This window comes from Papio anubis, chromosome 2 (genome assembly GCF_008728515.1).
Source record: "Papio anubis isolate 15944 chromosome 2, Panubis1.0, whole genome shotgun sequence".
Lineage (NCBI taxonomy): Eukaryota > Metazoa > Chordata > Mammalia > Primates > Cercopithecidae > Papio > Papio anubis.
The window spans coordinates 29135799-29163014 of NC_044977.1; the positions used below are offsets into that span (position 1 = coordinate 29135799).

Below are 27216 nucleotides of genomic sequence, written 5' to 3' on the forward strand. Positions count from 1 at the left end.
ATTTTTGGCTACTGAGAGCTCTTTCAGTGGCTACTGTTGTTACAGAACTGAACTGGGGTCCACTTACCTGGCACAGTAAAAATAGATGCCTACACTGAAGTTTTTGCAGTGCTAGAAAGGAAGACGGTTATTGCATAGTACTACACAAGGAAGATCGGACAGCTAAATGCCCAAGTCTAGACTCCCCAGTGAGTTTTTTAAGGCAAGGGTAAATTTCAGAATGCAGAAGTTACAGGCAAAATAATAATATGGTGGTTACATATTGGTTTGAGCTTAAAAGGGCAGGATATCTTGCAGTGGGGGTTTACAGGTTGTAGGTAGATTCAAGAGCTTCTGATTTGCCATTGGTTAAGGAAGAGAAGCTTTGTTTAAAAATTTGGAGTCAGTGGAAAAATGTTAACTGGCCTGGCTATGGGGACTTTTTTTCTTTAAGCCCTTCAGAAAGAAACAGAATAAAGGGTGAATAAAGTTTAGTCTTCACGTCCTCTTTATTGGGATACACATGCCAGTGGATCCATTTGTGGGGGTCCGAAGTGGGAGTACAAGCTCATGAAAGATAACTCAGTGACATACGTTGTTATTCTTAGTTTCTATAGGGAAAGCAAACATCTCTGGAACTTTAATTTCCTTGGCTATTGTTTTAGGCTACGATTTGCTTACTTCTGGGGCTAACTAGATGCCTGGAATTTCACTTGAAGGAATTTCAGGATTCTCCTTTATGTTCATGCTTGAGATTCACAGGACCCCCAAAAGAGACCCCCTGCTGTGTCTCACTGTGTCTGTAGCAATGTGGCTTTTTGTTTTTATTTTCAGCTCTTCCTTACTTTTTGACACAAGATGCTCCAGGCTCATCTTGTGTATTTCCTCCCCCAGGCTTAAGCCAGCCATTTCTTCAAAGATCCCTTATTCCTTTTGTTGGAAATGATTGGCACTTGCCTGTAATCCCAGCTACTTGGGAGGGTGAGGTGGAAGAATCGCTTGAACCCAGGAGGTGGAGGTTGCAGTGAGTCAAGATTGCCCCATTGGACTCCTGCCTGAGCAACAGAGCAAGACTCCGTCTCAAAAAAAAAAAAAAAAAAAAAAACAAGTTCTGGGACCTAATGAGTTTCTGTTGCTGCAGGATATTGTTATTTCTTTAGGCCTGCAGAGCAAAAAGTATATGTGCATATACTAGCCCATGCATACACTAGCCCATGCATACATAGGTATCTGTACATCTTTGTATCTATTTTAAGCTAAACATGAATTTAGATTGCTATATAGAACTGAAATCCATTATTACTACACAGGTTACTCTTGATTTTGATTTTTTTTCTAGTTTTATTAAAATATAACTGCAAATAAAAATATATATATTCAAGATTTGCAACATGATGATTTGATGTATGTATACGTTGTGAAATAATTGCTACAACCAGATTAACCCATTTATCATCATCCATAATTACTATTTTCTGTGTAAGTGCTGTGTGTGTGTGTGTGTTTGTATGAAGAAGACACTGAAAAATAGTTCTTTTATCAAATTTTAAGTAAACAACACAGTATTATTAACCATGGCCACTTTCCTGTACATTAGATCCTCAGAACTTACTCACTTTGTAACTGAAAATTTGTACCCGTTGACCAACATCTCTTCAGCTCCTCCACCCCCAAGCCCTTGGCAGCCACTGTTCTAGTCTCTGCTTCTATAATTTTGACTTTTAGGGAAATGAAATCAGTATCTCAAAGAGATATCTGGCTGGGCGTGGTGGCTCATGCCTGTAATCCCAGCACTCTGGGAGGCCGAGAGGGGTGGATTGCTTGAGTCCAGGAGTTTGAGACCAGCCTAGGCAACATAGTGAAACCCTGTCTTTACTAAAACTACAAAATGTTAGCCTGGCATGGTGACATGTGCCTGTAATCCCAGTTACTCCAGAGACTGAGGTAGGAGAATCACTTGAGCCCAGGAGGTTGAGGCTGCAGTGAGCCGAGATCACACCACTGCATTCTAGCTTGGGTGACAGAGTGAAACTCTGTCTCAAAAAAAAAGAGATATCTGGAGATACCTGTACTCCCATTTTCATTGCAGCATTATTCACAATAGCCCAGATATGGAAACAACCTAAGTGTCTATGAACAAATGAATATTTATAGAAAATGTGCTGTATAGATTCAATGGAGTATCATTCAGCTCTGAAACAAGGAAATCCTGCCATTTGTAACAACATGGATGAAACTGGAGGAAATTATGTTAAATGAAATAAGACAGACACAGAAAAACAGATACTGTATGATCTCACTTATATGTAGAATCTAGAAAATTATTTTTAAAAATTAAATTTTATTTATTTCTTTGATCAGTTAATTTAGTTACATGACTAAAAAAGTAAAAGGGGCATGTGGTGAAAATTCTCCCTCTCTTTCCTTTCCTATAGTCACACTGATTGCCTTCTGAAGGTGACTAACATTACCAGTTTCTACAGCGGAATTGAGATGAGAAGATCATCTTTCTTTCTTTGTTTTTTTAGAGGTAAACTCTCACTTTGTTGTCCAGGCTGGAGTGCAGTGTTGCGATCCTAAGTTACTGCAGCTTTATACTCCTGGGCTCAAGCAATCCTCTTGCCCCAACCTCCCAGGAAGCTCACTACAGGCACGTGCACCATGCCTGGCTAATTAATTTTTTTTTTTTTTTTTTTTGTAGAGATGATATCTTGCTATGTTGCTCAGGCTGGTCTCGAATTCCTGGCCTCAAGTGATCCTCTCACCTCAGCCTTCCAAATGCTGGGTTCACAGACTTGAGCCACTGCACGCTCTACTTTAGTAGAGCTATCAGTTGAAGAAGATAGTACCAATCAGTTGAAGTACTATCAGCTGAAGAAGATAGTACCAATACCATTTTAAGAGTAAGGAGAATGGGAAATAAAAATTTGTTTTTCTTCTAAATAAGAAAATTGTATAAATTCATAATGTGGACAATTTGAGAAGTACTATGGAAACACTCAGACTTTAGAATCAGGATTTGACTGTAGTATAAATCCCATCTCTGCTGGTTCATAACTATTTAAACTTGACATATCTTTTAAACAATCTGAGTCTCAATATTTTCATCTGAACATTGGACTAAAAGTACCTATTTAATAGAGTTGTTAATTATATTTATAATGTGCTGAAGCTAGAGCCTGCCACAAACAAATCGCTCAATGAATGGTAGCTATTATAATTTTAAGTTGTCTTAGTGGTTGACCATGAGAACAATTGTTTTATTGTATGTCAGTAATATTTATGTATGTTAGCCTCAAATATTGGATGGAGAGATCGCTAGCTATTTTTTTCCTTAGCCATCTAGTGAGGGCCATTGCTGGAAAGTGGCATGTTCCTTATTTTAACAGCAAATCTTTGGAGGACAATTCTGGCTTCTTCCTCTCCATAGAAATGCAAAGTCAAATTTTTGGAAGATAAATGTTAAAATTGTCTTTTTTCCTCCAATAACTATATATTGGAACTCTCTTCAAGTATATAAAGCATTTTTGGGATGCCTTTATAAAACAGGTAATTTATGCCCTGAGAGAAAAACCTTAAACATGGATAAGATTCTAAATAAGTCTAAGGGACAGTTTGCAGTAAGAGAGGACATTTCTATCTACCTAAGCTGCTCTCGACAATGGACATTTAAGCAGGCTAATCAAATGTGACTTCTATCATCAAAATTAGTAGGGCATGAAAAATTTTTATGAGATCATTCATTACATTGCTTGTTTGAAAATATGATCTCATGTGCTTTCTTAAGAGTTGTCACTTTGGGCTCCCTCTGCAAGGTGAGGGTTTCAGATTTTCAGGATGTTGCTAAGCAGACCAGGATTTGCTAATCCCTATGAAAGTTATTTAATGTTTTTTGTTTGTTTGTTTTGTTTTTTTTTGAGACAGAGTCTCACTCTGTTTCCCAGGCTGGAGTGCAGTGGTGCCATCATGGCTCACTGCAGCCTCTACCTCCTGGGCTCAGGTGGTCCTCCCATCCCAGTCTCTTGAGTAGCTGGGACTACAGCTGTGCACCACCATGCTCAGCTGATTTTTGTATTTTTTTGTAGAGATGGGGTTTCACCATGTTGCCCAGGCTGGGCTCAGACTCCTCAGCTCAAGCAGTCTGCCCATCTTGGCTTCCCAAAGTGTTGGGATTACAGGTGTGAGCCATCATTCCCTGCAATGTTTGTGTTTTTGAAGGAGCAATAGACTTCTTGCATTTGGATAGTCCCATTATTAGAACTCTTTCTCTTTTACTCTTTTTAACCTGGGCAGTTTGTAAATAATTAGTGCTATTTTTACCAAAGGTCATATTCTTTTCCAAGTTTATCTTCTTGATTTTGTATTACTGCTATCTAGAAGAGGGAAATCCTAATTCAGTAGGAATAAGTTAAGTAAGACAAAGAATGTATGCGAGTATTTCCAAATTTATTCATATCTAATAATTTTTTTTTTTATTCAACAAATATAGCCATCAAGTCTTAGATGTTATAGCACACCTAGGGACGCATATATAACATAATAACACATATACATTTGTTTTATTTTTCATCCCCAGGAGTTTTCACTTCAGTCTCTAATTTGGTCAAAAAGTCGTTCATTTTTCTAATTACTCATCATGCAATGGTGTTTCCCCTGTTTATGTCTTACTTTTAAACAATAATTTAACAAGGGATTTCTAGCTAAATAAACCTCAGTGAGCTTGTTTTTGATTTAGGAAAGTGCAAATTTTATTTAATTGGTGAATCAGTCTTTGTCTATTAGATATCCTCCTGAAGTGCAAAGTCTAGGGAATAATTTAATACCAGAGACTTGTCAGTTTGGGTACACATGCTTCTGTGGACCTTTAGAAATAAGATGCATATTTATCTGTCTAATTGTGGCTTGGCAGATGTGCTGCTGAGGTCTAGTACATAGTCAGTTCTAAAGGTGAATTGTCAAGACTTTCAACCAATGCCCGTCGGAGGAATGCACAAGTCCACAAATGCCAGGGGTTAACAGATATAACCTGAAGAGATAGTCTCGGGCTTTGAAGGACTGAATAAAAAGAAGTGGTTGATGATGTCATATGGTGCTGGGGTTTCTCAGTGGTTGCTAGACTTTAAATAAATACAATTATTTGTACTAAATAAATGAAAATATTTGGGATAAAGTTAGATCAGAGAAAATATTGATTTGGTCACTCTAGATGATGGGTTGATATGGAGCACTTTATATAACTGTGTGTGTGAGCTTGTGTCTTATTTCTCTAACTTGTAAAATTCTGGCTGCTTCTATGTTGTAATGCGTCATAGTATGAACCAGAGTCATAAAATAGGATTTTCTATGATGATGGACATGTTCTACCTCTGCACTGCCTAATATGATAGCCATTAGACTCATGTGGCTGTTGAGCACTTGAAATATGGCTAATGCAAATGAGTTATATAATTTTTAATTTAATTTCAATGAAAAGAACCACATATGGCAAGTGGCTACTATATTGGACAGTGCAGTTCTAGTCATTGGCATACAATAAATACTCCTTTTCTAAGCCCAAGTGAAAAAAATTGCTGGTTTCACATGCGTTGTAGAGGAGTAGCTACTAAATACTTGTATTTCAAATGTAAAATCACAGAATTTTCTCTTGTCTTAACACCAGAGTAAACTATATCACTGATCTGTAGCTGTATCACTTATTTGATTAGTATCATGTGTTTTTTCAGCTCTTTTTTTTTTCTGTGTCTTTTCTCTATGACAAAAATTAATAGCCCATGGTTTCTTTGTATTTCTCTTTGATTTAACACATGTTTATTGAGCATCTTCTATGTGTCAGGCACTGTCTTGGTGATGGATATGTGGCAGTGAATAAGACTGATCTCACTGAAATTACTTTAAAACATAATTATGTAAAAATTATTTGAGAACAATTATGGTAAGGTTTTAGTGTATTTACCTAGAAATAGCTAAAAAATTGTTGATTGATTGAGAATTGTCACTGTCTGCAAACTCTGTTTCTATTAGGCATTGATCTTGACTACTTTTTTTTTTTGAGACAGAGTCTCACTCTGTCTCCAGTCTGTAATACAGTGGCATGATCTTGGCTCACTGCAACCTCTGCCTCCCGGGTACAAGTGATTCTCCTGCCTCAGCCTCCTGAGTAGCTGGGACTACAGGTGTGCCCCACCACGCCCAGCTAATTTTTGCATTTTTAGTAGAGACGGGGTTTTACCATATTGGCCAGGTGACCTTGACTACTTTAAAAGGGCTCCCAGTTTATTTTATTTTTTTTAGAGAGGAGGTCTTGCTTTATCACCCAGGCTGGAGTGCAGTGGTATGATTATAGATCACTGCAGCCTTGAACGTCTGGGCTCAAGTGATCTTCTTGTCTCAGCATCCTGGTAGCTGGGGCTCCTCAGTTTAAATTAGGTATGTAGGAGTGGGGAAAAGATGAATGGTAGAGCAGGGGGAGAGAAAAAAGGGAATAACATTTCTTCTTTAGTTCTGCATAACTCCACTTGAATGTAACCTTCTTGCAGGAGGAATTAGCCTATTCCCTTCCATAATCCTCAACTAGCCTGTGTCCCCAGCACCTGAGCTAGTGTCTAGTGAGTGTTACTAAAACAAAACCAAACACCACATAAAATCTTTCTGGATTTTCCTTTTAGATTGTTTCTAATTTTGTGAGGAACTTAATGATTTCTTAAATCGTTCTTCTACAGTCATTTTTGTTTTGTTGCCTTTTTTCATTCAACCGATTAAATGCTTCAGGTGTCCATATTGGAGTGGCTGAAAATCATTATAGAGCTGCCCTTTGATCATCCCATTTCCTTCTTTCTTCCCCTGTTGGTCTTTGCTATGGTGTGAATGTTGGAGTCCTTCAAAAATTCCTATGTTGGAACCTAATACTCAGTGTGATAGTATTAAGAGGTGGGTCCTTTTGGGAAGTGATGAAGTAGTAAAGCCTCAACTCTCATGAATGGGATTGGTACCCTTATAAAAGAGTTAATAGGGAATTGCCTTGCCCCTTCTGCCATGTATGGATACAGCAAGAGGTGCAATCTGTGAGGAATAGGCTCTCACCTGACATCAAATCTTTGGCACCTCGATCTTGGACTTCCCAGCCTTCAGAACTATGAAAAATAATTTTCTATTGTTTACAAATTACCCAGTCTAAGATATTTTGTTATAGTAGGCTGAACAGGCTGAGACAGTCTTTTTTCTTATTTTCTCCATTAAGTTTGAAGTAGGAGATGAGGAAGGAAGCAGATAAATGGTCAGAGTTCTGAAGTTAATAATTCCAGTTCTTTTTTCTTTACTTTCCTTTCTCTTCCCATCAAGCTATGAATCCACAGCTGACTTTTCCCTTCATTTGCGTTTCTTATATTTTAAGGCTATTTCCAAATTCTCAATATCTATCTCCTTCTGTTCTAAGATGCTGGCTCACTCTTCTTTGAAGAGCAGGTCAACATAAAAGAAAACTAAAAGTCAACCTTGATGTCATTGGTTGCAAAGTGTATGTCCTGCTTGATTCACATCATATTCTTATCACATTCTTTTAATCAACTTAACATTTTGGGGAAATGTCCCTATAGGAATTTTCTTCTGTAGTTTTCAGCTTTGTGGTAATTATCAATGTAGACATTAAACTAGATTTACAGAAAATCTATATTTATTCCAATGAGAACACCTTTATTTTGTTTGGATAAGCCAATGCTCTCTGGTGTGAAAATATACTCAAAGTAATTACACCATTAAAAGTTAATTTTGGCTCCACTTTAGAATCAAATCTGAGATTGGATTCATGTTTTCAATAACTTCACTCCTGAAGCTTTGCATTTTTTAGTAATTGTAGAGATCCATTTAGGTGGTTGAGCTTCTTGTTATAACTGGTTTTGAATTGTTCATGGGAACTATAATCATTAGGAACAATAATCATAAGCAGTTGTAAGTGCCAGAATGATAACTGCTTCCTTTCCTACTGCTGTTGTAACAAAATATTATGAACTGAGTTGCTCATCGCAACACAAATTTTTTTTCTTAAAATTCTGGAGTCAAAAGTCCAAAAATCAAGCTGGGTAGGCTAAAGTCAGCAGGGCCATGTTCCTTTTTGAGGCTCTGGGGGAGAATTTGTTTCCTTGTCTTTTCCATCTTTTATTGGCTGCCCACATCCCTTGGCTCCTGCCCCTTTCCCTGCATCACTCTGACCTCTATTTCTGTTGTCACTTCTTATCTCTCACTTCGACCTCTTTCCTCTGTCTTTTGAGAATCCTTGTGATTACATTGGGCTGTCTGGATAATCCAGGATAATCTCTCCCTGCCAAGATGCTTAGCTTAATCACCTCTGCACGGTTCCTTTTACCATATAAGGTAACATTCATAGGTTCTGGGGATGCAGAAGTGGGCATCTTTGGGGACCATTTTTGTGCCTGCCACACCAACTCTAATTTAAACAAGAAAATAGCACATCTAGTTCAGAGCCCCACGTGGTGTCACTAGGGCTCCCTCTCTCTCATTTCTGTTCTTTTGTGTTGGTCTCCTTTTCAGGCAAGATCTTCCTATAAAGTGAAAAAAATGGTCACTGGAAAACATGACCTAAAATTCTATCAGTACAGAGTTTTTTTTGACAGAGTTTATATTTTCATGCTTCTTCTGTAGCCAATCTGCAATCTCTGACTCCTATTTGGCTGTCTGAATTGAGGAGGGGAACAAGTTTATCCTTACTTAAGCCTCATGAACTTAATTGTGAAGAAAGGGTGGTTTGCCTAATGAAAATTGAGCTGCTTTTACCAGAAGAAGAGAAAGTGGGATATTGTGTAGAAAAACTAATATTCGTTCACTACATACTCCTTAGGATGTAGGAATCTATGTGTTTTCTTTGAAAGTTTTATGATTCACAGAACACTTTAAAGCCCAAGAAACTTTATTATCGGGCTCACGAAGTTGATCTAATTCCTCTAGAAAGACTCAGCATGGATTCCTGTGGGTGAAAGGCACTAATTCATTATCAATCATCATTATCAGGGTGCACACATGATTTAGATGCTTTGCCATTTCTCTGCTAGGCAGTAATGAAAGTAGCTAAACATGGGAATTTCTCTGTGCCTTGTCTATAAAGCATTGCTCAGAAGAGAAGGGTTACTTCAAAAAAGGTTTCTTTTTATTCACAGTAACAAAAATACATTCCCCTCACACCTCCCTCATATAAAAAGTGAATAATAAAAATGAAACTTTATAGATAAGGCCAAATTTCAATAGATGACCCTCTCCTACTTCATAGTGGTCCCCTTCTGATTCCACAGACAACAGCTGGGTTTTCAGACATTGGTCTGAACGTATAAACTAGGTTATATGTAGGTTACTTTGAAAGCTTTAAATGACGTAGTGTTTAGCCTACATTAGAAGTTGTAATTTATTTGATTATAATTGATTCAATCTTCTATTAGAAGTTATAATCAATCTTATTACCTATTCTATTCTATCATGCAAATTTTTACAATGAAGAAAAGTTTTCTTGTCTTCAATTACTTGGGGAATGAGAAAGAAAACAAAGTTTGTTTATTATATAACCATTCCAGATACTTGATCAGATTGACTTTCACTTGCATCTGGGCAAAGCTGATACTAATTCTTTCAGTTTTTTCCTCTAGGTCAACTTTCTAATTCTTTCATTATCTTTGGTTGGGGAAATGTCAAAGATACTTTTAGACAAGTAGATAATTTATTAAAACATTTTCATTTCTGAAAATTTAACCATGTACAAACCCACATATAAGCTACAAAGATGACTCTTATATACTTATTCTTCAGTTTCAGTACTTACCAACTCATGACTAAATTATTTTAAAACAAATCTCACACAAAAATTTAATTATAAAGATAATTCTTTATTAAAAAAATACTATTGACCAAGGAGGTGGAGCAAGATGGCTGCATAGACGCCTCCACTGATTACCCTCCTGACAAAAACACCAAATTTAACAACTATCTCCACAAAAAAACACCTTTGTAAGAACCAACAATCAGGTGAATGATCACAATACTTGGCTTTAACGTCATATCACTGAAAGGTACTGAAGAGGGTAGGAAAGACAGTCTTGAATTGCCTGCACAACCCCTTCCTCATCTCTTGGCAGTGGCAATGTGGCACAAAGATGGGTGCCACACGGGGTGTGCTTGGCGGAGGGAGACTACAGCAATTGTGGGACTTTGCATTGGAACTCAGGACTGCCAACACCAGGCAGAGCTCAGTCAAAACCCACAGAGGAAGCATTTAGACTATCCCTAGCCAGAGGGGAATTGCCCGTTCCAATAGTCAGAACTTGAGTTGCAGCAAGCTTTGCCACTGTGGGCTAAGAGGCTCTGGTGTCCCAAATAAACCTGAAAGGTAGTCTATGTTGTAATTCTAGGCAAGACTATAATTCCTAGGCAAACTCCAGTGCTGCGCTGGGCTTGGAGCCAGTGGACTTGGGGGACACTCAAGGCTTGTGAGTCACAAGCTAGAGTGGATAAGGGAGTACTTACATCACCCCTCCCCTCAACCCCAGGCAGCACAGCTCACAGCTCCAAAAGAGACCCCTTCCTTGCGCTTGAGGAGAGGAGAGGGAAGAGTAAAGAGGACTTTGTCTTGCAACATGGGAACCGATTCAGCCATAGTAGGACAGGACATCAAGCAGAGTTGTGTGGTTCCCCATTCCAGGTCCTAGCTCCCAGATAACTTAACTTTTCTTTTCTTCTCTTTTCATTTCTTTTATTTTTTTCTTTCTCTTTGCTTCTTGCTTTCCTTTTTCTTTCTTCCTCCTTCCTTTCTTTCTTTTTGAATATACCATTGAGCTTTTTTTTTTTTTTTTTTACAGAGTCGGGCTCTCTGGCTCTGTCACTCTCCCCTAGGCTGGAGTGCGGTGGCACAATCTCAGTTCACTGCAACCTCCACCTCCCAGGTTCAAGTGATTCTCCTGTCTCATCTTCCCAATTAGCTGGGATTACAGGTGCCCACCACCACAAAAAATACAATTTTTTTGAACTTTTAGTAGAGATGGGGTTTAACCATGTTGGTCAGGCTGGTCTCGAACTCCTGACCTCAAGTTATCCACCTGCCTCGGCCTCCCAGAGTGCTGGGATTACAGATGTGAGCCACTGAGCCCAGCCACCATAGAGCTTTAATTATGATTCAGCATACAAAATTGCATTTACAGCCAAATGTTTAGTTATTAATGGAAGGAATGTGTCTATCATTGTGGGCCCAAGGTTCTGAAAACTTCATACCCTGCCCCACCAGCAGCAAGCAAAATGGAACAGGTGAGTTTTGTTAAAGAAAAAGTTCTTTTTTAAAAATTTATTTATTTATTTATTTAGAGATGGCATCTCGCTCTGTCACCCAGGTTGGAGTGCGGTGGCATGATCTCAGCTCACTGTAGCCTGCACCTCCCAGGTTCAAGCGATTCTCTTGCCTCAGCCTCCTGAGTAGCTGAGATTACAGGCATGTGCCACCATGCCTGGCTAATTTTTGTATTTTTAGTAGAGACGGGATTTCACCATGTTGATCGGGCTAGTCTCAAACTCCTGACCTCGTGATCCATCCGCCTTGGCCTCCCAAAGTGCTGGGATTACAGGCGTGAGCCACTGTGCCTGGCCAAAAATTCATTTTTTGTTTCAATAGATTTTTATGGAGCAGGTGGAATTTGGTCGCATGAATAAGGTTTTTGGTGATAATTTCTGAGATTTTTAGTGCAACCATCACCTGAGTAGTGTACACTGTACCGAGTGTGTAGTCTCTGATGACATTTCTAGACACACCCTGTGCTAGAAGGAAACTCGCTGCCTTAAAGGGAAGGACCCAGTTGTGGCAGAATTCATCACCTGCTGACTAAAGAGCTCTTGAGTCCTGAATAATCAGCAGCAGTAACCAGGTAGTGCATAATGTGAGCCTTGGGTGATACTCTGAGATGTGCTGGCTTCAGGTGTGACCCAGCATATTCACAACTGTGGTGGCTACGAGGAAAAACTCCTTCTGAGAAAAGTAGAAGGAAGAATAAAGGGGATTTTGTCTTGCAGCTTAGGTACCAGCTCAGTCACAATGGGGAAGAACACCAAGTGGGCCCTTGGGGTCCCCGATTCCAGGCCTTGGCTCTTGGATGGCATTTCTAGACCTACGTTGGGCCAGAGGGCAGTCCACTGCACTGAAGAGTGAGTCCCAGGCCTGGTAGCATTTCACACAAGCTGATTGAAGAGCCCTTGAGCCTTAAATGAACATCAGCAGTACTGTCCATGGCCTCAGGTGGTGGTGGATATGGAGACAGACTTCCCTGGTTGGAGAAACAGGTGGGGGGGAGGGGGCAAAAGGACTTTGTCTTGTAGTTTTGGTGCCAACGTAGCTACAGCAGAATAGAGTACCAGGTAGACTTTTAAAGTTTACAGCACAAGGCCCTGGATCCTGGACAGCAACTCTGGACCTGCCAGGGCCCAGGGGAACTTAGCACGCCGAAGAGAAGAACACAGACTGGCTGGTTTTGCCATCAGCTGATTGTAGAGCCCTAGGGCCTTGAGCAACCATAGGCAGTAGCCAGGTAGTGGTTGCATTGGGCCTTGGGAAGATCTAGTACCATGCTGGCTTCAGGTCAGATCCAGCATAGTCCCAGTGGTGGTAGCCCCAGGGGTGCTTGTGTCAGTGCTCCTCCAGCCTCAGGCAGCTCAGCACAGAGAGAGGGACTCCATTAGCTTGAGAGAAATAAGGGAAGAGAACAAGAGTCTCTGCTTGGTAACCCAGAGAATTATCTTTAAAAAAAACTATTTTTTATTTGTTTGAGACAGAGTCTCACTGTGTCTCCCAGGCTGGAGTATAATGGCATGGTCTCAGTTCATTGCAACCTCCATCTCCTGGGCTCAAGTTATCTTTCTGCCTCAACCTTCCAAGTAGATAGGACTTACAGGTGCAGACTACCATGCCTGGCTAATTTTTGTATTTTTTGTAGAGATGAGGTTTTGCTATGTTGCTCAGGCTGGTCTTGAACTCTTGGGCTCAAGCAATCCACCTGCTCAGCCTCCCAAAGTGCTGGAATTGCAGGTGTGAGCTACTAGCCTCAGAGAATTCTTCTGGCTCTTATCCAATACCATCAAGGCAGTACCTCTATAAATCTGTAAGAACCACAGCATTCCTGGGCTTGCAGTGCCCCCTAATGCGGACACAGCTACAGTAACTAGAAACTTAGATTACAAAAGCAAAGTCCCTTTGAATAGATGAAAAGCCTTCCCAAGAAGGAAGGGTACAAACAAGCCCAGACAGTGAAGACTACAATACCTAACTTTTCAATGTCTAGAAACTGACAAACATCCACAGACATCAAGATTATCTAGGAAAACATGACCTCACCAAATGAACTAAATAAGGCACCAGGAGCAAGCCCTGGAGAGAGAGAGATGTGTGACTTTTAAGACAGGTAATTCAAAATAACTTTTGAGAAAACTAAGAAATTCAAGATAACACAGAGAAAAAATTTAGAATCCTATGAGATAGATTTAAGAAAGAAATTACAGTAATAAAAATAATCAAATAAATTCTGGAGTGGAAAAATGCAATTGACCTACTGGAGAATGCATCAGAGTCTGTTAATAGCAGAATGGATCAAACAGAAGAGAGAATTAGTGAGCTTGAAAGCTGGCTACTTGAAAGTACATGGTCAGAGGAGACAAAAGACAAAAAAATAAAAAACAATTAAAAGATCTAGAAAATAGCCTCAAAATGGCAAATCTGATAATTATTAAACTTATAGAGGAAGAAGAGAGAGAGAGATAGGGATAGAACATTTATTCAGAGAGATAATAACAGAGAACTTCCCAAACCTAGAGAAAGATATCAATATCCCAGTACAAGAAGGTTATCGAACACCAAGCAGATTTAACCCAAAGAAGACTACCTCAGGAGATTCAAAAAACTCCCAAAGGTCAAGAATAAAGACAGGATCATAAAAGCAGCAAGAGAAAAGAAACAGATAACATACAATGGAGCTCCAGTACAACTGGCAGCAGATTTTCAGTGGAACCCTTACAGGCCAAAAGAGAGTGGCATGACATATTTAAAATGCTGAAGGAAAAAAAATTACACTAGAATAGTATATCTGGCACAAAATATCCTTCAAATATGCAGGAGAAATAAAGACTGTCCCAGACAAACAAAAGGTGAGGTATTTTATCAATACCAGCCACATCCTATAAGAAATGCTAAAGGGAGTACTTCAATCTCAAAGGAAAGAATGTTAATGAGCAATAAGAAATAATCTGAAGGTACAAAATTCACTGGCAATAGTAAGTACACAGAAAAACACAGAACATTATAACACTGTAACTGTGGTGTGTAAACCATGCTAATCTTAACTAGAAAAATGAAAAGGTGAACCAATCAAAAATAATAACTGCAACAACTTTTCAAGACATAAACCGTACAAGGAGGAATAAATAGAAACAATAAGTTAAAAAGCAGAGAGATGAAGTTAAAAAGCAGGGAGATGAAGTTAAAGTATAAAGTTTTTCTTTTTCTTTCTCTTTGAGACGGAGTCTCCCTCTATCACCCAGGCTGGAGTGTGGTGGCGCATCTCAGCTCACTGCAACCTTCACCTTCTGGGTTCAGGCAATTCTCTTGCCTCAGTCTCCTGAGTAGCTGGGATTACAGGTGCCTGCCACCACACTCAGCTAGTTTTTGTATTTTTAGTAGAGATGGAGTTTCACCATGTTGGCGAAGTTGGTCTTAAACTCCTGACCTCTGATGAGCTGCCTGCTTCGGCCTCCCAAAGTGCTAGGATTACAGGCGTGAGTCACCACACGTGCCTAGTTTTCTCTTTACATGTTTATTTATGCAATCAGTGTTAAGTTGTCATGAATTTAAAATAATGGGTTATAAGATATTATTTGCAAACCTTACAGTAACCTCAAATCTAAAAACATATAATAGATACACAAAAAATAAAAAGCAAGAAATTAAAACATACCACCAGAGAAAATCGCTTTCACTAAAAGGAATACAGGAAGGAAAGAAAAGACCACAAAACAAACAGAAATCAAATCATAAAGTGGCAGGAAAAGTCCTTACTTATCAATGATAACATGGAATGTGAATGAACTAAACTCTTCAACCAAAAGACATGGAATGGCTAAATGGATTAAAAAAGAAAGACCCAATGATCTTTTGCCTACAAGAAGCCATTTGCATTGAAATGGTTTGGAAATAAAGGGATGGAAAAAGATACTGCATGCAAATAGAAACCTAAAAAGATCAGGAGTAACTATACTTATATTAGACAAAATAGATTTCTATACAAAGTAAAAAAATAGAGAAAAAGAAGACCCTTATATAATGGGTCAATAAAGAATAAATAAAGCAAAAGGGCATACTAATTGTAAATATATATGCAGCCAACACTAGGGCACACAGATATATAAAGCAAATGTTATTAAAGCTAAAGAGAGACACAGACCCTAGTACAATAATAGCTGGAGACTTTAACATTCCACTTTCATCATTGGACAGATCTTCCGGACAGAAAATCAACAAAGAAACATCAGACTTAATCTGCACTATAGAGCAAATGGACCTAATAGATATTTACATACTATTTCATTCAGTGGCTGCAGAATACACATTCTTCTCAGCACATGGATCATTCTCAAGGATAGACCATATGTTAGGCCACAAACAAAGCTTGAAATATTCAAAAAAATTTAAAATAATATCAAGCATCTTCTCTGACCACAATGGAATAAAACTTGAAATCAATAGCAAGAGGAATTTTTTGAAACTATTGAAAAACATAGAAATTAAACAATATGCTTCTGATGACCAGCAGGTCAGAGAGGAGATTAGGAGGGAAACTGAAAAGTTTCTTGAAACAAATGATAATGGGAACACAATATACCAAAACCTTTGAGATACAGCAAAAGCAGTGCTAAGAGGGAAGTTTATAGCTATAAGTTCCTATATCAAAAAAGAATAAAAACTTCAAGTAAACAACCTAATAATGCATCTCAAAGAACCAGAAAAGCAAGAGCAAACCAAACCCAAAGTTAGTAGAATAAGAAATAATGAAGATCAGAGCAGAAATAAATGAGATTAAAATGAAGAAAACAATATAAAAGATTAATGAAATGAAAGTTTTTTTAAAGATAAAGAAAATTGATAAACCTTCAGCCCAACTAAGAAAAAAAGAAAGAAGATCCAAATAAATAAAATCAAAGATGAAAGAGGAGACATTCCAGCTGATAACGCAGAAATTCAAAGGATCGTTAGAAACTACTATGAGTAACTATATACTAATTAATTTTAAAACTTAGAAGAAATGGTCAACTTCCTAGATCCATACAACATACCAAGATTGAAGCATAAAGAATTATAAAACCTGAACAGGCCAATAATAAGTAATGAGATTCAAGCTGTATCTGTTATCCCTTTGAATAAATATACACCTGTCTCTCTCTCTTCTTCCTCTTTAAGGCCAACAGTTCTTACATTTGCCATTTTGAGGCTAATTCCTAGATCCCGTAAGCATATTTTATTGTTTTTTATTCTTTTGTCTACTCTGGCTGTGTATTTTCAAATAGCCTGCCTTCAAGCTCACTATTTTTTTTCATCTATTTGATTCATTCTGCTATTAAGAGACTCTTATCTTTCATGATAAGAATCTTTAAAAAATTGGGTATAGAAGGAACATACCTCAACATAATAAAAGTCATATATAACAGACTCACAGCTAGTATGATACTGAATGGGGAAAAATGGAAGCCTTTCCTCTTAAGATCTAGAACACAACAAGAATGCCCATTTTCACCACCGTTATTTGATATTGTACAGGAAGTCCTAGCTACAGAAATCAAACAAGAGAAAAAAATAAAGGGCATCCAAATTGGAAAGGCAGAAGTCAAATTATCCTTGTTTGCAGATTATATGATCTTATATTTACAAAAATCCAAAGACTCCACAAAAGAACTATTGGAACTGATAAATTTAGTAAAGTCACAGGATTCAAAATCAACATACGAAAGTCAGTAGCATTTCTATGTGCCAACAGCAAACAATCTGAAAAAAAAATCAGGAAAGTAACCCCATTTACAATAGCTACATATAAAATTAAATATTTAGGAATTAACCAAAGACGGGACAGATCTCTACAATAAAAACTATAAAACACTGATGAAAAAATCGAAGAGGACACCAGAAAAGTGGAAAGAGATTCCACGTTCATGAATTGGAAGAATCAATATTGTTAAAATGTTCATACTACCCAGAGCAATCTATAGATTCAATGCAATCTGTATCAAAATACCAATGACATTCTTCACAGAAATAGAAAAAAATCCTAAAATTTATGTGGAACCACAAAAGACCCCAAATAGCCAATGCTATCCTAAGCAAAAAGAACAAAACTGGAGGAATCACATTACCTGACTTCAAATTATACTATAGAGCTATAGTAACCAAAACAGCATGCTGCTGGCATAAAAACAGACACATAGACCAATGGAGCAGAATAGAGAACCCAGAAACAAATTTGTACATCTACAACAAACTAATTTTCAACAAAGATGTCAAGACACACATTGGAGAAAAGACAGTCTCTTCAATAAATCACGCTGGGAAAAAACACATGTACATGTTTGCATTATTATTGCATGCACGCATTATTCACATGCAGAAGAATGAAACTAGACCCCCATCTCTTGTCATACACAAAAGTAAAATCAAAATGGATTAAAAACTTAAATCTAAGACCCCAACTATGAAACTACTAAAAGAAAACTTTGGGGAAAATCTCCAGAACATCGGTCTAGTCAAAGATTACTTCAGTAATACCCCATAAGTGTAGGCAGCCAAAGCAAAAGTGGACAAATGGGATCACATCAAGAAAAAAAGCTGCACAGCAAAGGAAACAATCAACTAAGTGAAAAGACAACCCACAGAATGGGAGAAAATATTTGGAAAGTACCCAACTAACAAAGTTTTTTTCTTTTTTCTTTTTTTGTTGTTGTTGTTGGTTTTTTTTTTTGTGACGGAGTTTTGCTCTTGTTGCACAGGCTGGAGTGCAATGGCATGATCTCTGCTCACGGCAACCTCCGCCTCCCAGCTTCAAGCGATTCTCCTGCCTCAGCCTCCTGAGTAGCTGGGATTACAGGCACGTGCCATCATGCCCAGCTAATTTTGTATTTTTAGTAGAGACGAGGTTTCTCTATGTTGCTCAGGCTGGTCTTGAACTCCCGACCTCAGGCGATCCGCCCACCTCGGCCTCCCAAAGTGCTGGGATTATAGGCGTGAAACGCCGCTTCCGGCCCTAACAAAGTATTAATAACCAGAATATATAAGAAGTTCAAACAACTGTACAGGAAAAAAAAAATTGAATAATTTGATTTAAAAATGGGCAACAGATTTGAATAGACATTTCTCAAAAGAAGACATACAAATGGTGAACCGGTATGTGAAAATGTGAAAAGGTGATCATTATCATTGATCATTAGAGAAATACAAAATGAAACAACAATGAGATATAATTTCACCCCAGTTAAAATGGCTTTTACTGAAGGGAAGCATGTTTTGGTCTGGATAGGAGTATTAAAAGATGTTAAATTGGGACTTTATTTTGAGTATTTGTTTTGAAAGACATCACAAAGGTGAAGAATAATATAACAGATATCAAGTGTCCTCTAATGAAATTCTTTATTTTCTCTCCTCCCCTGCATTTTTGGGGATGGTGGTAGTATTGGAGGATTTTCAGAAGAAACAAGCTAACCCTATTGCCATTTGTCTTGTGTCACAAAAGAGGGGTGGGCCGGGGAGTGTACTGATTAACCCTATAACTTAGAAACACGGATTCCTGTGGAGGACAAACCCTAATATGTCTTGAAGAATAACAGAATAGATAAAAGAGAGCTCAATCTGGTCATAAATCCCTTGACCACTGCCATCAATTACCATGAGAAATTCCCTGATGAGGCACCTGCCTCTTTTCCAGACAATTCTGTTTCCTGGATTCTGGAGGCTTTCTACCACTGAAGAATTCTGCCTCCTTGTTGGATAGTGCATTGGTCAGGGTTTTCGTTGTATGTGACAGAAGCCAGCTCTAACGGATACAAGCAAAAAATAATTTATAGAAATACGTCAGAAAAAGAAAAGAAGTTATACTGGGTAGTTCACAGAGACACCAGGAAGCCAGGAGAACCAGGCTGGGGCTGTGAAGGTGGAAAATGTGCCCTTGATTATGCCACTAAACTAGTCCAGGGATATGCCTGGGACATCCTTGGGAGCTTGAGGCTTGCAGTGTGTGCTGGTGACACTGGTGCTTGTGGACTCTGGTGTCACACCTTATGGTGCCATTGGAAGAAGGTGTTTTCTTTATTGCTTTTCTCAAATTTGGATGAGGTGAATCTAACTCCACAAGGTGGTGTAACAGGGGCAATGTAATGCCATTGAACATCTCATTGAACATCTTTCTGAAGTGTCCATTTTACTTGAATGTTTCATGCAAAAAATTATATTAAAAAATTAATATACACACTAGAAATGGCTTTTATTCAAAAGTCAGACAATAACAAATGCTGCAAGGATGCAGAGAAAAGGGAACTCTTGTACATCTTTTGTGGGAATGTAAATTAGTACAATCACTATGGAGAACAGTTTAGAAGTTTCTCAAAAACCTAAAAGTTGAGCTAACATATGATCCTGCCATTCCACTGCTGGGTATATACCCAAAAGAAACGAAATCAGTATATCAAAGAGATATCTGCGCTCCTATGTTTATTGCAGCACTATTCACAATAGCTAAGATTTGGAAGCGACCTGTGTCCATCAACAGACAAATGGATAAAGAAAATTTGGTACTTATACACAGTGTAGTACTTTTCAGCCATAAAAAAGAATGAGATTCTGTCATTTGCCATTACATGGTAGGAACTGGAGTTCATTATGTAAGTGAAATAAGACTGTCACAGAAAGACAAACTTCACATTTTCTCGCTTATTTGTGTGAACTAAACAAAACAATATGATTCATGGAGATAGAGAGTAGAAGGATGGTTACCAGAGGCTGTGAAGGGTAGTGGGAGGGTGTGTGTAGGAGGAAGTGGGAATGGTTAATGGGCACAAAAAATAGAAAGAATGAGTTAGACAGTATTTGCTAGCACAACAGAGTGACTATAGTCAATAATAATTTAATTATACATTTATAAATGATTAAAAGAGTCTATTTGGACTGACACTAAGAATAAATGCTTGAAGGGCTGGATACCCCATTTACCCTGATGTGATTGTTACACATTGTATTTCTGTATCAAAATATCTCATATAGCCCATAAATATATGTACCTACTTTGTACCCACAAAAATTAAAAATATAAAAAATTATCCCTCTCACAAAACACGATTATCACTGTATTAGTCTGTTTTCATGCTGCTGGTAAAGACATACCCAAGACTGGGCAATTTACAAAAGAAAGAGATTTAACGGACTCACAGTTCCACGTGGCTGGGGAGGCCTCATAGTCATTTTGGAAGGCGAAAGGCACATCTTACATGGCAGCAGACGAGAAGAGAGCTTGTGTAGGGAGACTCCCATTTTTAAAACCATCAGATCTCGTGAGACCCACTCACCATCACGAGAACAGCTCAGGAAAGACCTGACTGTGAGGAAGAGTTCCTTGGTGGATTCAACCACCTCCCACCGGGTCCCTCCCACAACATGTGGGAATTCAAGATGAGATTTGGGTGGGGACACAGCCAAACCACATCAATTACTAATAAAAATAACTCCTTGAAGCAATAATTTATCTAGTAAATATTTAAAATTTCTTTCGTATCTCCTTTTTAAAATAATTTTTTGAGCAAATGAGGTTGCTCTCCCTTAGTTGATCTAACTCTTACATGTCTTTTGACCAATAGATTCCCCTCCTCTTCATCTTCCTTTTTCGCTTTCCTGTCATTTATTTATTTATTTATTTATTTATTTATTTCCTTGCAAATTATTTGTGGAAGCAAGTGGTTGTTTGTGCTGCAGAGATTCTGAGAGATTATACTTTGCTGATTGTATCACCTGTTTGACTTATTCTTTGATCTACATGTTTTCTGTGCATGGATTATTAGAGCTATGTTCAGTTTATTATTTTTCTTTTGGCAAGACAAAATTGTGGTGTTACCAGAAACCTTCTGGGGACTTACCAATATAGTAAAAAAAAAAATTAATGTAATTTACTTTGCCAGAAGCAGAAATATTGAGGAAAAATATTTAGAAATATGAATACAACCACTCTACTTGCGAGGTAAATACATTTATCTCAAAGTGGACACAGCCTGCACAAGTTGATCTTGGAAATGTTCCTTGCCTTTAATTATTTCCTGTTTATTCTAAAGATCTGTTCTTAACATATTCTTCTTCTAAAAAACCTATATAAAAATCAGTCATACAAAAGAACACATATGTTACATAATAAACTTTAAATAAGAATAATGAAACATCCACCCCTATGCTTATCTTCCCGTTAAGGAACTAGAATGTTGCCAGTGTCTTTGATTAAAGACAGGCCAGGCACAGTGGCTCATGCCTATAATCCCAAAACTTTGGAAGGTCGATATGGGCAGATACTTGAGCCCAAGAGTTCAAGACCAGCCTGGATAAAATGGCAAAATCCTGTCTCTACAAAAAAATACAAAAATTAGCCAGGCATGGCAGTGGCATGCACCTGTAGTCCCAGCCACTCAGGAGGCTGAGGTGGGAGGATTTCTTGAGCCCAGGAGGTCAAGGCTGCAGTGAGCTGTGAAGCTATGATCATGCCACTGCACTCCAGCCTGGGCAATGGAGTGAGACCGTGTCTCAAAAAAAAAAAAAAAAAAAAAAGATTAAACACTTAATAGCCAAATACAAATGGTAGACCTCATTTTGATATTCATTTGAATACATCAATCAGTTGAAAAATTGGTAGAGGCAGTGTGTTAAATTTGAATATGGGTTGGCTATTGAATGTTGCAAGGAAATTTCATTAAATTTGGCAAATGTGATAATGATGTTATGGTTATATTTTCAAAAATTCATGTAACTCTAGAAATATATTCTGAGTTATGTTAGGGAAATTACATAATGTCTGAGATTTGCTTTAAATATTTTAGCAAAAGAGGAGGAGGAAAAGAAAGGAGGATAGAAGAAGGAAGGGGGCAAATTCTTGATAGTTATAAAATCTAGGTAATTGAGATACAGGGATTCAGTATAGTATTTCCTCTACTTTTGTGGCATGTTTGAAGGTTTTTTTTTAAAAATCATAATCATTCTATACCCCATCTCCTCTTTCAATCCCATCTCTTCTCCCAGAAAACCCTTCCTATCCTTTGCCTTTTCCACATACCTGCGAAGCCAGAACAACCCCCTATTCCTTACTCTTGGATACTCTGTGCTTCTACATGATATTCCTGCTGCCAGTATTCCCTACAACCACCACAAAAACTCCTAGAGACCCTTCACAGCCCAGCTCTCCTATTAACCTTCCTATTCCCCAAACGTGCCAAGCTGAGTTCTACCTCAGAGTGTCTGCATTTCCTGTTCCTTTTGCCTAGTATACTTTTTCTCTAGACTTTCACATTACCCTCACTCCATTCATGAACCTGTTTAAATATTACCCCAGCAAAAATGTTGGGCCTGCCCCTGTCGTCTTCCCTCCATAAACCTCTCTATCCTACCTTATTATAACCAACTGGAATCATATATATTGATTTGTGTTTGTTTACTGTCTGTCTCCCCCCACTAGAAAGTCAGTCCCATGAGAGTGTGACTGCTTTGTTGACTTGGTAGCATATTCACAGTCCCAAAACAGTGCCAGGAGCACAGCAAGAACACAATAAATATGTGTTGAATTAATGAATGAATGAATGCCATTCTTCTGTGAAGTTATTCTTGACCCTTTTAACTGAATTTGGCACATCATTTGTACCCTTCTGGCCCTTTTTCTTTGTTCATATCTTGGTATTTTAAATTTAATTGTTAATATATCTCTAGCTGACTAATACGAGTTTCTTGAGGAAGGAATGGTGTTTTATTCATCATGATGACTCTGACAGTGCCAAGCAGATAGTAGAGGATCAGCAATTATATAATGAATAAAAGAAGGAAAATTTTAGAGCTTCACAATTCTGGTTTGCTTCATCCTTAGTATTATTTCCTACACCACAATTGTGGGAAGATAGACATGAGATTTTGAGCTCCAGAAATGCTAAACTAAACTGATCATCTTCTAGCATCTTAGAAAAGAAACTTTGACTTTACCATCATGTTTATTTCTATTGGGTGCATGCATACTATGGTCCTGTGTTAAATAGTTACAAAACAAGAGATTAGGAAATGTGTGCATGTGTGTAATTTTCCTGAGGCCTCCTCTGCCATGCAGAACTGTGAGTCAATTAAACCTCTTTTCTTTATAAATTACCCAGTCTCGGGTAGTTCTTTATAGCTGTGTGAAAACAGACTATTCATAAGTGACACTTCATAAGTGGTCTTGGATGCTGCATGTGTTTCATGTCATGAAGCATATATTTTTGGTTGCCCTACTTTAATGATGCAAAGATTCCTCATTGAAATTCACATGACACTGTTTCCCTCGTATATAAGTTCACCATGGGGGGCGGGCTGCCGCCGTGGCGGGAAAACGGCGGCCGCGGCGTCTCCTCCCGGACACTGAGGAGCCCGAGGACACCGTGAGGCTCTGGCCTGCCGCTCGCGCCGCCATGGACGCTGCCGAGGTCGAGTTCCTCGCCGAGAAGGAGCTGGTTACCATTATCCCCAACTTCAGTCTGGACAAGATCTACCTCATCGGGAAAAGTTGGAGAAGATGAGGGATCATGAACGAAAGGAAGAAACTTTTACCCCAATGCCCAGCCCTTACTACATGGAACTTACCAAGCTCCTATTAAATCATGCTTCAGACAACATCCCGAAGGCAGATGAAATCCGGACCCTGGTCAAGGATATGTGGGACACTCGTATAGCCAAACTCCGAGTGTCTGCTGACAGCTTTGTGAGACAGCAGGAGGCACATGCCAAGCTGGATAACTTGACCTTGATGGAGATCAACACCAGCGGGACTTTCCTCACACAAGCGCTCAACCACATGTACAAACTCCGCACAAACCTCCAGCCTTCGGAGAGTACTCAGTCTCAGGACTTCTAGAGAAAGGCCTGGTGCGGGCGGCTTGCCGGGGGATGTGAGTGCTCAGGACGTGATGAGGTACTCGTGGTTCTGGAGCTCTAGAAACACTTTGAATGCATGAAAAACGTGATGGTGCAAGGAATGGATTCAGGACATTGTTGGAGAAGCAACAAGTTTGTGATTAGTCCTTAAAACTTAGCTCCCTGGAACATTGTTCAATTCCACATTTGTTTCTAGAAACCAGCCTTTTTTCCCCCCCCTTTTGAGAAAGAAAAAAGCTTTAGGCAAATAAGTTATTCTCCCTAGCAGAGCCACATGGGTCTCCTGCGTGGAATCTGTCACACTCGGGCAAGTGTTCAGTGACTGGTAGGTATAGATACAGCAGGAGTGGCCATGTGGCCCACAGCTTTTTTCTGCCTTCTTAATCCTGGTTTCTTGGGCTGAATTTGGACTCTCCCGGAGGTGGCTCACAGGGAAGGATGGCAGATGGTGCAGCTAACAATGCTGACCAGTGCTTTTCCTCTAAGCCCGGATGCACAATAAACATGGACCCAACCCAAAAAAAAAAAAAAAAAAAAAGTTCACCATGAAACTTTCATTTATTTTTTTCACCAGCTGTTTTATTAAAAGTTGTAAATGCTTTTTCTTATTTTTCCATCCACATTTTAAGCTATAAACATTTTGTAGAGAAGTGTCATTCTTTAGTTGTACCCCTTTGGTTATCCAAAATAAACTTCACAAAAAAGGTTAGATAATTTCTCAATTCTTTCCCTAAAATTCTGCCTTAGAAAGAGTGTTTAGGGAACACCGCATGTTCTCACTCATAGGTGGGAATTGAACAATAAGAACACTTGGACACAGGATGGGGAACATCACACACCGATGCCTGTCATGGGGTGGGGCGGCGGGAGGGATAACATTAGGAAATATACCCAATCTAAAATACGAGGTAATGGATGCAGCACACCAACATGGCACATGTATGTGTATGTAACAAACCTGCATGTTGTGCACATGTACCCTAGAACTTAAAGTTTAATAACAAAAAAAAGAAAGAGTGTTTGGGGTCTCAGTTACTGCCAGTGGTGACCAGTGTTCTGTCTTCTCTCTCATACACATTAAAAACCTCATGTGTTTTTATATATTCATGTGTATGAACCAATACAGTTATTATCAAACTGTTTTTCAATGGTGATAATAATGAGCTTCTCTGGGATTAAAAAAAGAATGATATGGATTTCGAGGAAATAGGAAATTACTAGGTAGAAGAAGTTAAAATTCTGCATACAAAAATGCTGAGATGGCATGGAGGGAATTGGTTGTCTCTCTTTATTACCAATAGAACTGCACTGAGACTCTCTATACGATCAAAGATGTTTAAACTCCAGGTAATGCCTAGTTGCTTTCACAGGTATTTGATGCAACATAGATAAATCATAAGACAAACTAACATTGTCCTTTGGGGCTGATTCTGAGGAAGAAATAGGGAAAACAGTAAAGATAGTGAAGGGAAAGCTGAAGTGCTATATACCAAAAAAATGGAGATTAAAGTTCTGCTCACATATTGTACTGTCCACCACAGTCTAGAACAAAATTCCATTTCCGAATGAAATGATCCATATACAGGCCATTAGAGTTATGAAGAATATTTCCTTTGAATAATACAACATAGACCATTGGATCCTAGACATCATGTCCTGAATTTCTCATTTCACCAATGTGGAAACTGAGGCTACAAGATATTATTATATTTCACACAATAATTATATATCTTTCACACAATAATAATTATAATTCACACAATAAAAGGACAATTTTCCTGAAAAAATTATCTCCTCTACTAGATTTTTCCCATCAGCATAAAAGGTACTGTTATTTCCCTTCTTTTAAAACACATACACATACCTCTTGATTCTAGTTCTCCCCATAGGTTTATAGATAAACTGGAAATAGTTCCTGGGCTCTGACCTCCTTATTCTATACCTAATATTCCATTTATTTCACCACTTGTCTGTCTAATGCAAACCTCAAACTTAACATGGCCATAACAGAACTCTTAATTTTTCTCCTCAGTCTTCACCTCCAGCTCTTCACATCGTAGCAACAACATTATTTTTGCAGTTGCTTAGCCCAAATACATTTGGGTTATCCTTGGCTCTTTCCCACTTCATATCCTTTCCACTGGGCAACCCTGCACTATGTACCTTTCCAATATTCTAGAAACTTTTTGCCACCTTTGCTGTTTCCATCATGGTCTGAGCCACCATCATTTCTCACTGCAATTGAAAAACCTGTTAATACATTCTCTCTATCCATTACATTCTACTCTCAACACAGCTGTCAATGATCTTTACAAAAGTCATATTGTTTCACTGCTTTGCTCAAAAGTCTCTAATGGTCTCTTACCTCACACTGAGTAAAAGGCAAAGTCATTATAATGACCCACAAGGCCCTGTTTAATCTGACTCCTGTTACTTTTCTGACCTCATCTGCTCCTCTGCCCGTCTGATTACTGTCCTTTGGTCACACTTACCTCCCTACTTATCCTAGACTGCTTGCTCCTTCTTCTTGCACACATTCACTCCTCTATCTCTGGTTCTTTTTCTCCAAATACCTGGTTGGATGTCTTCCATATTTCTCTTGTCCTCATCCATCACCTATTCAGTGAAGCCCTACCTGATTGCTCTGTTTAAAATCTTCATCCCTATCCCCTATCAATAATTAGCTCTCTCTTCCACTTTAGTTTTTCTTCCATTAAATTTATCATCTTCTGCTACATAAAACTCAAACAAATGAAATCAATAATCTACTGAAAAAAATCCACTGATATGGCAGCTTTATGTGGTTAAATAAATAATTTGTTTACTTGCTGTATTTCCCACTGGAATGTAAACTCTGTACTACTCATTAGTGTCTGGTATAAAATAAGCATTCAATAATTGTTGGCTGAATTAAATACCTAGGAATACATTAAGCAAAGGATTTGAAATATATCTACAAGGAAAACTACAAAACACTGATGAAAGAAATCATAGGTGACACAAACAAATAGAAAAAATCCCATGCTCATGAATCGGAAGCA

The 27216-nt window shown here is 38.4% G+C and overlaps 2 pseudogenes across 1 annotated transcript; one reads left to right on the plus strand and one right to left on the minus strand.

Annotated features, from left to right (window-relative positions):
* The window catches only part of LOC116272800, a 49725-nt pseudogene extending 26011 nt beyond the window's left edge, over positions 1–23714 (minus strand).
* LOC101021326 lies at positions 23618–24690 on the plus strand (annotated as a pseudogene). The gene has a single exon (XR_160014.4). The product of XR_160014.4 is annotated as a DNA replication complex GINS protein PSF2 pseudogene (transcript).
* The last annotated feature ends 2526 nt before the right edge of the window (positions 24691–27216 follow it).